This window comes from Saccostrea echinata, unplaced genomic scaffold (genome assembly GCF_033153115.1).
Source record: "Saccostrea echinata isolate AGI-Se365-2 ecotype Australia unplaced genomic scaffold, CSIRO_AGI_Sech_v1 ptg000032l, whole genome shotgun sequence".
NCBI lineage: Eukaryota > Metazoa > Mollusca > Bivalvia > Ostreida > Ostreidae > Saccostrea > Saccostrea echinata.
In genome coordinates, this window is record NW_026889781.1 from 1,679,431 (window position 1) to 1,692,446 (window position 13,016).

The 13,016-nt window shown below is 31.5% G+C and overlaps 1 pseudogene; it reads left to right on the plus strand.

Moving 5' to 3' along the window:
• Positions 1-8,523: 8,523 nt before the first annotated feature.
• Positions 8,524-12,560, plus strand: LOC133197850 (uncharacterized; annotated as a pseudogene).
• Positions 12,561-13,016: the final 456 nt, after the last annotated feature.

Sequence of the window (13,016 nt, forward strand, 5' to 3'; positions counted from 1 at the left end):
AAATCGGAGAGGGCTACATTATTGCAGCTTGTTGCACCCCACTGACAAAATCTTTTACTGTAAACAGTTTCAGTTCGCATTTCCTCGAATAAAAACAAAACGATTGATACCAATGTAGATGATACCATTGTAGATGATTCAGGCACATGAATAATTTTAATATTGATAAATAATTTACAATTTGGTACAATTGAAGTTAATATGGACGAATACATCATTTCCTTTATTGAAACAACAGAAGGATACAATATCCGGGGGGGGGGGGGGGGGCTCTCGTTTGAATTAGATTTAATTTTAAAAGATAATATTGACCTATGACATGTTTAAATTAATTTGGTTTTGTATTAGTTCATATCCAAAAAATACAGTTGAAAAAGAAACAAAAATAATAAAATAATTTTCCTACCTACCTACCCTATTTTTTAAGGTTGGTAGCAGGAAACAAGACTATTATTTTTTTGGCCTGAAATCCTTAGAAAAATAGTTTTACTAAACATAAATATAAAAAAAAATAATATTTAGAGTAACAAAAAAAATTAGTAGTCAATATTTAATTTGTATACACCAATGAAGAACATTACCTTAGGAGTTCAATATGCCAATTATATATATTATGCAGACGTAACCGATGTTTTTTTTTTCTTTCAAGATCTAATGTCCTGAATTGCACAGAATAATGGAGGGGGGTCTTAAAATTTCAGAAATTGCTTATTCATCTTCATTAAAATGCAGACGTAAAGTTTTATATTTGTGATAAATATAATTTTATATTGCATTTTTTAGGTAAAAGATTTTTTCCAGCTAGGAATTTTTTATCTGTATTTGTAGATTCATAACATTGCTTTCGTCCCAAGTCTGGAAGACGCTGTGAAAAACGTAACTTACGGAGAGAGGGGGAGGAGAGATTTTCCGATATAAATTCAAAACGCGTCGTTTAAATTTTTTTCAAAAAATTATCAAGAACATTTTGATCTTCAGTCACAAGAAGAAATTATTTTTTTCAAAATTAAACGACAGATTTTTTTCATAAAAATATTTCATTTGAAAATCACGCATTTTTCAATGCAAAAATGAACCAAAGTTTTTCAGTTTAAATTCTTCAAAATTGTTTTTCTCGTGGTGTACCTCTACAATTCACTTGGTTTGTGTGTTTAATAGATAAACGAACATTTCGGCAAATTTTGACAGCTAGGCAAACCTTTAATGTTTTAAAATAAGGGATTTTATAGATTGTAGGTTGAAATTTTTTTGTACTCGTGATCAGCCAAAGGGGGGTAAATTTAGGAACTTCCTGTCCAAATTCGGCTCGAACGATTTTGACCAAAATGTACATACACTTAGTAGATATTGTCGTGTATAAGATATACAAAAAGGCGAAAATTCAACGACAGAAAATTTTGGGGGTAGGTGTGTTGTACATCCTTAAAACTTTACAACTAGGTTATTGTTATGTATAATTTTACCTGAACATGAACAGCGGGTGCTTTTTCAGCATTTCTAGTCAAAAAAAAAAAAAAAAAATTGCACTCCTTAATAAGCTATAATATACATGATATACATAAAAACTCATTTGAGATCTTCCTAATTCTTTTAAATCTAATAAAACATTTTTAAAAGACCTGTTTTCATAGTACCGAACTGTTTCCAAAGTAACAAGAGGCCCATGGGCGACATCGCTCACCTGAGCACTGTGGCTAGGAAAAATAGTAAAAATCAGTTCAGTATTGATAAGTTTAAATGCTTAAGTCGTCCTGACCTACCCTTAAAGAGGAGAAGGGGGTATGATTTGAACAAATTTGAATCGACACAATCAAAAGATGTTGGTATATTTCTTTGTGTTTTTTTTCCTTTTAAGTTTGAACTCTCATTGCGGTTCCATCCTGCCCCTGGGAGTCATGATTTGAACAAATCTCAATCTACAATACCTGAGGATGCTTCCATATTAATATGACCAATAATTGCTTTGCTGTGCTTGAGAAGAAACTTTTAATTATGTTTTTATATGTATTCCTATATATAGCTATGCTCGTTCATTGTATCCCCACCCTACCACAGGGGTCATGATTTAAGAAAAAGCAAGATAAATGCCGATTCATAAAAAAGTCAAAATAATTATGTCCATCACATAAATACTAGTGTCTTTAATTCTGATATTTATGTGCTGGGTTCTTAAAACAATTAAAATGTGTATCTCATTACACCAGTGAAGAGGAATAATTTTATCCATTATTACATTTTATTTCAAGTCTTCAAGATAAGTGACTTTTTGTCCTACCAGATGGAAATATAGACCGGTTGCTAGGGAAATTTCTTTGGCCAGGTCTCCACAGAAATCAGGAACTAAAACATTTTTATTTGACATACATAGATTTTTGTGCAAGAGAAATCTATGAGTAGAAAATCGCCAAATTTCTGAGAACCTTCATGTATCACATTTTTTCTGATGTTTATATGAACCGATACTTAAACAATTTTTCCCTCTGAATATAAATGTACATGCATAATACCAAATAGAATATATTCAGATTTATTTTGTTGGAAACGTTAAACCAGGTTACCTATTTCAATCAAACTGTTACTAAATAGTTAGATTTAAATATTGGCTGTTTTCAAATGTACCAGTATTTCATGATTTTTTTTTTTATCGTCACTGTTGACGTTTTCCATTCAGTCAAAACGTTTTAATTTTAGCTTGCCAGTACCAAAATTAGCAGATTCTAACGTGCCCTAAATATTGCATTAACAGTACGTTTAATTCAATGTTTTTGGTTTATGTGCTAAAGATTTAACATATGGTAGTGTTGTCTGACTTAAAAATATTAAATTCACCTTTGGATATTGCGATACCATGCAATTACATTTACAGAAAGGGTTTTATTCAACAACACAAATAGACGCTGCTAACATTCAAAACACTATTTCCTAAATATTATTCAATAGTTTTCTCTCTTTTAAAAGTTTTTGTATATTTGGCATAGCTGGTACAAGTGTAGGAATTTTGACTTTCTGCTGCTATTTCCTGATGTTTCGTAAATATGTACAATGTGAAAATACAAAATCCTAATTTAGTACTTCATGTAGTTTATAATTTAAAAGCATGTAAAATACATAGGCCGACCTTAAGGTATTTTATTTGTGGATAAAAAATCAGAATACTGACTAGTGAATGCAACGAATTTCTTTGCTTTATAATCTATATAAACACTATAATCAACAAAATCTCCTAACTTTGTGGTATTCTTTACCTGAAGGAAAATTACAAAATGAGAGGGGAGGGATATATCTCAAACTTAAATGATTCAAACTTACTTGAACCAACATGAAGAATTGCATAAGTATTGCTCTTTGGTTCAGGACGTAATACTAAGTTGTCAACGTTAAAGTTGAGGCAAACTACTCTTGCTTTAAGCTCGCGAATGAATGGGGATAATGTTTGTTCCCTTTTGATGACACAAAATCTATTTTCTTCACACTGGAATTAAGCATCATTTTATGAAAAAAATTCTTTAATATCTGTCTTTAACAACTTTCCATAATTATCATTTTATACACTCATATATCCAGTTTACCAGCTTCTTCTAAAGGTGAAATACTTCTTTTAATTTACTATGATAAATAAAAAAGATACAATAAAAGAAAATCAATCATAAAATGTTTTTCTATGAACATACCTTATTTAGTTTTGAGAGTTCCCACTTAAATTTTTCAATGGCTCCTTCCTTCCAGTAATTTGGTATGATGAAGACATAGCGAACATGTATCTGATCCACACAATGCCATTCCTTCCACAATGCATGCTTTGCTTTATCTTTTATATATGTTAAGGCTTTCCTGTAATCTTCATCGTCCATACCATCCTATTAGTATAAAAAATGTTCCCAACATTGTATAACCAGACCAGAGCTACTCAGTTTGCAGACGATTTTCCCACAGCATCCACACGCCTTTGGGTATTGGTTTTGTAAGTTTTCACAGTAATAGTTTTCTCCCGAACAATAATCTAAGCTAGGTTAGATTTTTCCATGTTGGCCGAAAAATAGTCCAAAAACATAACCCCCGTGGGAGGGTTATCATTATTATTATTATATATAGATAATTAAAAGTATCAGTGGTCAGATTAATTAGGGTTTAACGCCGAGTCGGCAATATTTCAACCATAGTGGTCAGAATAAAGTACTTAAAAAAATTTAGGCCGTTCTTTCTTCTAAAACTTTACAAAATAAACAACTGTAGTTACATAGGAAGGTTTTACAAGGAAAAAAAATGCTAATTTTCATACTGTATTGTCTAGAGATTTCTCCACTTACACTATCAGGACAATGGTTTATAGCCGGTGTAACAGGTAGACAAGGTATTTATACTACTACATTGCACCTGATCCCAACTCTGATGCTTTACAGAGGTATGTGTTTGATATGCTCAATAAGCATTTTTTCGTTGGATTTTTGAGCATGAATACTGTTGGCTTTTTTAACATTAGATCTCCAATGATTGATTATATCAACACTTAACTGAAAAATTCTGCCTGCAATCATAGAAATGCAATGTGAACCTTTACTGGTTAATTCAGTCCATCTAATAATATATTAAGTAAAGGAAAAGCCAAAAATCGTAAAGTATCCACATGTAAGGTCAATAGACTCTGTATATACTATAACCTTCATGACTGAAACACGACGTATTTGTTTGGTTTTTTTTTTTCTTGGAAAATCCTATAGTGCAATAATCTAAGAAAGATTTCAAAAAAAAAAAAAAAAAAAAAAAAAAAAAAAAAAACTATTCTACTGGGCTGAGTATTTTTTTAATCATTGCAATTTCCAAGCAACATTAATGTTAAAATGCTTTGCATTTTGCTTAATGTATTAAATGCAACCACATTGCTGAGAAAAAAAAAATAGGATTTATATTCATTTCGTTCATGATTTTTTGTTCTCTCTCTCTCTCTCTCTCTCTCTCTCTCTCTCTCTCTCTCTCAGTTAATTACATTTGATTTTTGTTCTTTTTTCTGATGAGCCAGATGACGAAATGAAAACAGAGAAAAGGGGATAAAAAAAAAAACGGTACACTACACAGGATGAATCTGCTCCTTTCAGTCAACTAAATGGTCTGGAAGGTGATTAAACGTCAGAGCTCGTCTTTCCAGTCATCTTTCAGTTAAATGAATGACAGAGATTCACCCTGTGATATGTGTAAAAAAAAATGGTATAAAGTAATCCTTATGAAAAAAAATAAGGAGACACAATATGTTTCAACTTTGCGGTTGATGATACAGGTATTCCCGGGTGAACAAATATATATTGTTGTACATGTATTCCACTCACTGTAACATTGAATATTGTTTTAGCAGTAGAGAAAGTTAAGAATAGCATCGTCTTCCCATAGATATAACATATGTGCATGTATAATAGTACATATTTCTGATGTAACTGTATTACAAGTGTAGCAAATAAATTTGCTTTCCGAATACGGAAATATATTGGCCAAAAGTGCTTGCAAAATTGATTTTTAAGTGCTTAAAACATGTCATGCTGAGTTATTGTGAGAATCCTAAGATTTTCTAATCACCAATCTCTGTACTTAAATGGAAACGTACAATTTGCTATAGTGTTCTTGCTTAGCAGCTAAAAACTTTGAAAAAAAATGAGTTTAATAATTTCAAATTAACAGTTTGAAAAGAAATACTGCCATTATTACAATGGTAAAGCCGTCAGGGTAGCTCAGTCGGTAGAAGGTTCGCTCCATGATCGGAAGGCCGTGTGTTCGAATCAGGTGCCTGTTTTACGAAAGAACTTACGACCAATATTTAATTCTGCTTATTACTTTTTCTTTTACTTTAATTTGAAAATGATTTTAGTCTCTTAAAACAGAATTCAGAAAATATTTTTATGCTAGCAATTTCAAACAGAATCATTAACTTTGCAAAATTTTAAAATCAACTAAAGATTTTGGTCTTAGTCGTAAATTGTTTAGTAAAACGGGCCCCAGGGCCGCGACTGACCTAAGTCGATACAAAATAGGTAGCAACTATTCCTTCGCCAAGGGCTTGGCACTCTGAAGTAAAAGCTGAGGGTCCCTCGGATATTAAAAACCGAGGCCTCATGTCTTGGTAGGCGTTGACACGATAAAGAACCCTCACTGCTCAATGGTCCTGAGTGCCGAGTAAAGGTCTAAATTTGAAGACCTTCACCGGTATATGGTAACGTCTCCATATCAGTGTAAAATTCTCATACGGGACGTAAAACAACATACAATCAATCAATCTATTGTAATATTTATTCTATTAAATTAAAAATATCAATATAAGAATATGTATACTTTTTGATTGAATATAAAGATTCTTTTTTAACTGAATGACATTTGACTTTTATTCTCTCAAAGAAATTGAAACTATTTGTTCTTAAAAGGGATCAAAATCTGAGAACAAATTTTTTTTGGAAACAATTTTGTGTTAAGCTTAGCAGTTACCTACGTAATTATGTTTGAGTTGTGTTGAATGGGGGAAAAAGATGAACATAGGTCAAAATCGCACTATAATTGTTGTAGCTTAGCACAAAATATTTATTTTTGGTCAATAAATCTAATATATATATTAGAAAGCAGAAAGCAGACCCGAAGCGAACCTCGAGTTTACTTTCCGGGTTCGCTCGTTGTCCGCAAAAAAAGTCTACACGTAGAGTATAACGATGCGTGTTTATGTACAATTTAGATTTACTTTATTCATGTAATTGATATTTATAAATCATACTTGCCTAGAGAACATTGACTGTTTAGATGATCACATAATTATTTATTTTCATAAATTATTTCTTTTAATCATTGATTAAAACTTGATTTTAATCAACGCATTGCAAAACAGATTGTATAAAAAATATAATAGCAATGGTGATTAACAGTAAAGGTGATTACATTCAAACTTTTCTCTTCTTTTAATTTTTTTCATAGGAAGCAGGTTTTGATGAATTGTTAATTATTTCTTTTATTTTTTTTTTCCATTAAAGTTTATTTCAAATCGAATTTTTAATTATTTGTCGTCATTGGACATAGAAAATGTTTTCCTCTATCATGTCTATATATAGGCACGTTCATAATCAGAAAGTAAATCTTTAGAAAATAAATCTTTAGATTTATTAGGATAATTTGTTATTCGTATTTATTTGTCTAATTTTTACAAAAGTACATTACATGTATCAGGAGAACACATTTTTATTTTAAAACAGCCGTTTGAATTTTCTACGCCATGACATCCAAACCATAGCGATTACTTTGACACTATGAAAACTTTGAAATACTATAGTGTTCACTTCGAAAACTTTGATTAATTAAAGTTTTTTGGAAACAATTTTGTGTTAAGCTTAGCAGTTACCTACGTAATTATGTTTGAGTTGTGATGAATGGGGAAAAAAGATGAACATAGGTAAAAATCGCACTATAATTGTTGTAGCTTAGCACAAAATATTTATATTTGGTCAATAAATCTAATATATATATATATATATATATATATATATATATATATATATATATATATATATATATATATATATATATATATATATATAAGAAATAAGGTATCATTTTAAAAGTTTTATCGGGATGTAAATACGGGTTGGTCATGTGATCAAATCCCATAAAGCCCGAAGGGCTTTATGGTAGATTTGATCAAATGCCAACCCGTATTTACATCCCGATAAAACTTTTTAAATGATACCTTATTACTTATATTTACATTTGTGACTGATTTATTACAAATAGTAAGGTACTAAAGTTTTAAATCCGTAAATGATTTTTTTTTTTTAAAAACTCAACGGTATAACTTGAATGTGTTGAACACGTCGATCACTTATGACGTCACTATGAAATTACGTAGATTGTTTATGACAAAACAATCAATTTATGGTCACATGACGAACGTGTTTTACACAGGTGTAAAAACGCCTTGTTCAAATAGTGTTATATAAGGGGAAACATTTGCAAATGTAAATATATATATATATATATATATATATATATATATATATATATATATATATATATATATATATATATATATATATATATATATATATATATATATATATATATATATGAGCCAGTGTATGAGAAAAGGGGTCTTATGACATAACGTCATAATGCACAGAAAACGTCATAAACGTCAGAATATTGCGCGACGTCTGCATTTTCAAAGACGCTCCATTTCAAAGTGGAAATAGATTACCTACGCTATTGAACGTTATCAGTTGACCATAGTAGTCACCACCATCATGTGATCATGGATGAGGTCAATTCTGAATTTCAGGTATTTATTTAAGATAATTTTACACATGTATGTACAATTTAGTAAACAATTATTAAGATCGATTATGTAACCTACCGACGCTACGTACAGCTATAAAGACCGGCATGGAATAAGATATTGTATAGCTGCTATAGATAACAGGTATTACAAGTTTTATGAAACATCAATATATTAATTTAATACCAAGGAAATAAATATAAGATTAAATCCGAAATGAACTGCAAAAAATGAATCAACATGAGCATGTGAGTCTTATTTTCTCGGTCAGACAGGGGCGTAGCTTCCATTGTGGCAATAAGGTAACTGCCATCACCCCCTCCCATAATTAACAATACATTGCAGAAATTATTTTGTAATATTATCAGCAAATCTTTAATGTACGTTCATATCATCAAGATTGGGCTCTACCTCCTTTACCGAAAAACTCCAGGCAGGTAGTGATGGGAAAATATTAAAAATCGATGAATGTTTGACAATTATAGTTTTGACGAAATAAAAACTAAGTTTGATAAAATGTGTATTCATCTGAAAATGCGTTACAGTTTTAGTAAACATATTGATTAACTTTTTAACATCACCAGAAATCCGAGGTCGGTGAGCTTTTAAATACTTTCATATATAATGTATAGTATCATATCCACGCTATGAAATTGGTAAAGTTGACGAAAATTCTGTGCAGGACAAGTATGATATTTGCATTTTAAAACCCCTAAATCCATTTTCTGCCCGGGGGGGGGGGTCAGTCCACTAAACCTCTACCAGGGCTCTGTTTAACTTTTGGACCTACTGGGGGCTTGAAGCGGCCCATAACCCCGGACCCTATGGTTTGACTCTATAGAATGTATTTAAAGTCAAGCTACGCCCCTGTCAGAATAATGCAGCTATGATGCGTTAAAGTAATTTCTCACATCACTTGTAAAACTGCATTGTTCGGTAATAAACTGAGAAAACAATACACACGCGCACACTGCAATGTGCGCATGTGTATTGTTTTATAAGTTTATTACCGAACAATGCAGTTTTACAAGTGATGTGAGAAATCACTACAAGGAATTTACTTATAAATAACTTTTAGTCCATATCCACGTTATTATAAAAAGAAGAAAAACAAGTCACCGGCACAATAAATGTTCACATATATGGTAACTAGTCGGACGAGTGTTTGGATTTCTTACAGAACTACAACTTTCAGATTAGATGTTATATATTAAGATTTTAACACACGATTACGTTTTGTACAGTATTTTCAATTTTACGTTTACAAATTGCTTTAAATTAATCCTTGTACTTTCTTTAAATAGTTACATGTACATTAATGAATATAAACGTCCAATAGATATTTTAAATTTCCCTCTGTTTACGCGGTGCTTAGCATCAGAGTTGTCATAACTCTCAGAATATTGACGGACAGACTAGATAAAGTCTACAAAAAATCAAATAAATAAAAATAATAATGAAGATAAATAAATAAAATTAGAGAAAGAGAGTATATACGAATTAAAAAGTAAATCATATTCTTTTCTCCAGTTTTAAATAGTTGAACACAAATCAAGATTAAAAGAATAGAAATTAAAAAAAAAAAATTATAATAATAAGAAAACCATACATTTTTTGCAAAATTCTACTATTTAAAATCAAAGTGGATCTTTCAAATTTAATTCTATGTCATTTATATAGGACTAATACATTTAATAATTATAAATGAACATGAAGTACATTTAGGGGATAGATTCGTTAAATAAATCAAGTAATTTATTATATTTCGTCGATTTCAAAGATTTAATAGTCTTTTAATTTTTAGGAACTAGATGATCTTTTCAATACACACTTTGGGTTGGAATCAGCTGCCAATTTACACTCAGATTTTGAGGAAGATCGTTCAACAAGCGATCAGGACGATACACCCTCTGATCCGAATAGATTAGACCGAATACGCAATTTTGTTCTCTCTCAATCAGGAAATGAATTGTCTGACTGTGAGAGTGAAAATGAAAATGACACCCCTTCAGAACTGAATGACATTAAACAAAATTGTAAATGTGGTCAGCGTTGCTTTTCAAAGTTTGAGAATTCCGTAATTCTTGACCATGTATTTAATGTTAGAGAAATGGAAAAAGATGTAAAAGATTTATACATCATGGGTTCTATTAGCATTGCCGGGTCATCTGTCACTCGAAAAGGATCAAGAGTCCGGAACTCGTACCACTACAGTTTTAGAAATGTGAAAATTTGTAGATCGACTTTCTAGTGTTTATTTGATGTCGGGAAAAAGTCTCTCTCTAATCTCTTGAAACATTATTCAGCAAATGGGGCCGTCCCTAGACGACATGGAAATCATGGAAGGAAGCCGAAGCATGCAGTCAGTTTTGACGATGTACAGAGAGTGGTAAATTTCATTTTGGGCTACGCCGAGGAACACGGCCTCCCTCAGCCTGCAGCCCCTAGAGATAGGGATGATGAGCCTCCCATTTTTCTTCCTTGTAATTCGACGAAGAAAGCTATTCATGGCCAGTACAAGTCGGCATGTGATACAGATGATGTAAGGAAAGTAGAGTACCACTCATTTACAAATATATGGAACTCCTGCTGTTCACATATTAAAATATGCGGTCCTCGATTTGATGTTTGTCATAAATGTGAATTGCTGAGGAAGAGGGTACTTGATGCAAGATCAGAAGAAGACAAATTAGAGGCCTTAAGACAATTTCAAAATCACATTGATATAGCACAGAAGGAAAGATATCTCTACAAAAAACTGGTTAAAGATTCGCTAGAAGAATTGCAAGATATCGATCGCCAGGAACACCATAACCAACCGTTATCCTCTGATATGACTAAAGTTCACTATACGTTTGATTTTAGCCAAAGTGTTGTTTTGCCTCATCATGCACGTCAGATGGGACCCCTATATTTTCTTACTTTAAAGAAAGTACACATATTTGGTTTTCGAGTTGACGACAAACCTATGCAATATAACTACTTGATCGGGGAAAATGAAACACTTGGACTGGATGGAACGCATTCGCATGGTCCAGATACTGTTATTTCCTTGGTGCATCATGGCCTTGGCAACCATGGTTATGGAGAAAAAGAGTGCTTGATACATGCTGATAATTGTGCAGGTACACACACACACACACTCTCTCTCTCTCTGTTTATAACCGTAAACCGTATCACGATTATGTGTAATAATCTTTTAATCCAGTGTACAATATTAAATGTAGAAATATTACTAAGCAAAAGAAAGCAGTTTTACAACAGCACCTCATCTCATTGATGCGTTGTAAGTTTTTTAAACACAAAGAATCTAATATATTATTTTGTTGCAATACCATTTATAATTCTTTTTAATAAATATTCCGCCTTTAGAATATTAAATCTCTAATGTTAATTTCCAGGGGTGGGGGTGGGGGGGGATATTATAATTTATGACATATTGACTCTGTATGAAGGCAACCTAGGGGCTTGTATATTTAAAACTAAATGGCGAGAATTTTAAGCAGTATATGGACAGTATTTGTTAATTTTCATTTGGGTTTGAATCATGTTTGAGTGCATGAATGAAAAAAAGTATTTGTACGCTTCACTTACATCAAGATAAAATGCCATTTAAAGATAAATACAACATTCTCTAGTAAATTATTGTTCCTGTATTTTCAGGTCAAAACAAGAACAAGTTTTTGATTGCGTACTTTGCATGGCGAGTGATTACTGGTTTGCATCATCAAATTACTTACCTGATGCAGGTAGTTGGTCATACACGATGTCTGATTGACGCAGGTTTTGCAAGGGCAAAAAAGCTGTTCCGTCGCACAGACTGTGATAGTATGAGTGAACTTCAGAGAGTTTTTGATCATTCTTCAACAACAAACAAAGGTATTCTCTACGACAACGGAAGAGAGTCTACATGGAAATACTACGGTTGGAAAGAGTTTTTGGGCCGTTTTTTCAACTCATTACCTGGTATTTCAAAATACCACTCTTTCCGATTTCATGTGGACTTTCCAGGATTTGTATTTGTAAAAGAAAATAGTGATTCGGCCGAGAAAAAAAATCAAAATATCGAAACCAGATGGACTTCAGCAGATTCCGGAAAATTTTCCTAGGGAACTTGCACCCCTCGGAATGTCTAGAGAAAGAGCTCAGTATCTTTATAAGAAGGTCAGACCATATGTACGTCCAAGATGTCAAGATGAATTATGCCCTCCAGCCCAGACTGAAGAATAGCTTACCTAGGCTATTTATTTTCCATTAAAAATGTGACAAATGCCATATTTTGTTTATTTCACAAACAACAAATATTGATTGTTAAACATTTTTTTGAAAAAAAAAAAATAATGCAAAAGAAAAACAATTTTAAATAGTACTCTGTTCATTAAAACCGTAATTTCACCGGGGTTGATATATGACGTTTTTGACGTCAAAATACAGGATTATGACGTTTTAGCCTTTTTTGCACTCTTTTGTAACCATAAAATGAAGCACTTATCATTAAGATATACTATTAAAACTTATATATTCTGATTCCTTGCGTTTTATTCTACAAGAATCAGCAAAAATCTGATTTTGTGATTTTTATGTCATAAGACCCCTTTTCTCATACACTGGCTCATATATATATATATATATATATATATATATATATATATATATATATATATATATATATATATATATATATATATATATTATTATTATTATTATTATTATTATTATTATT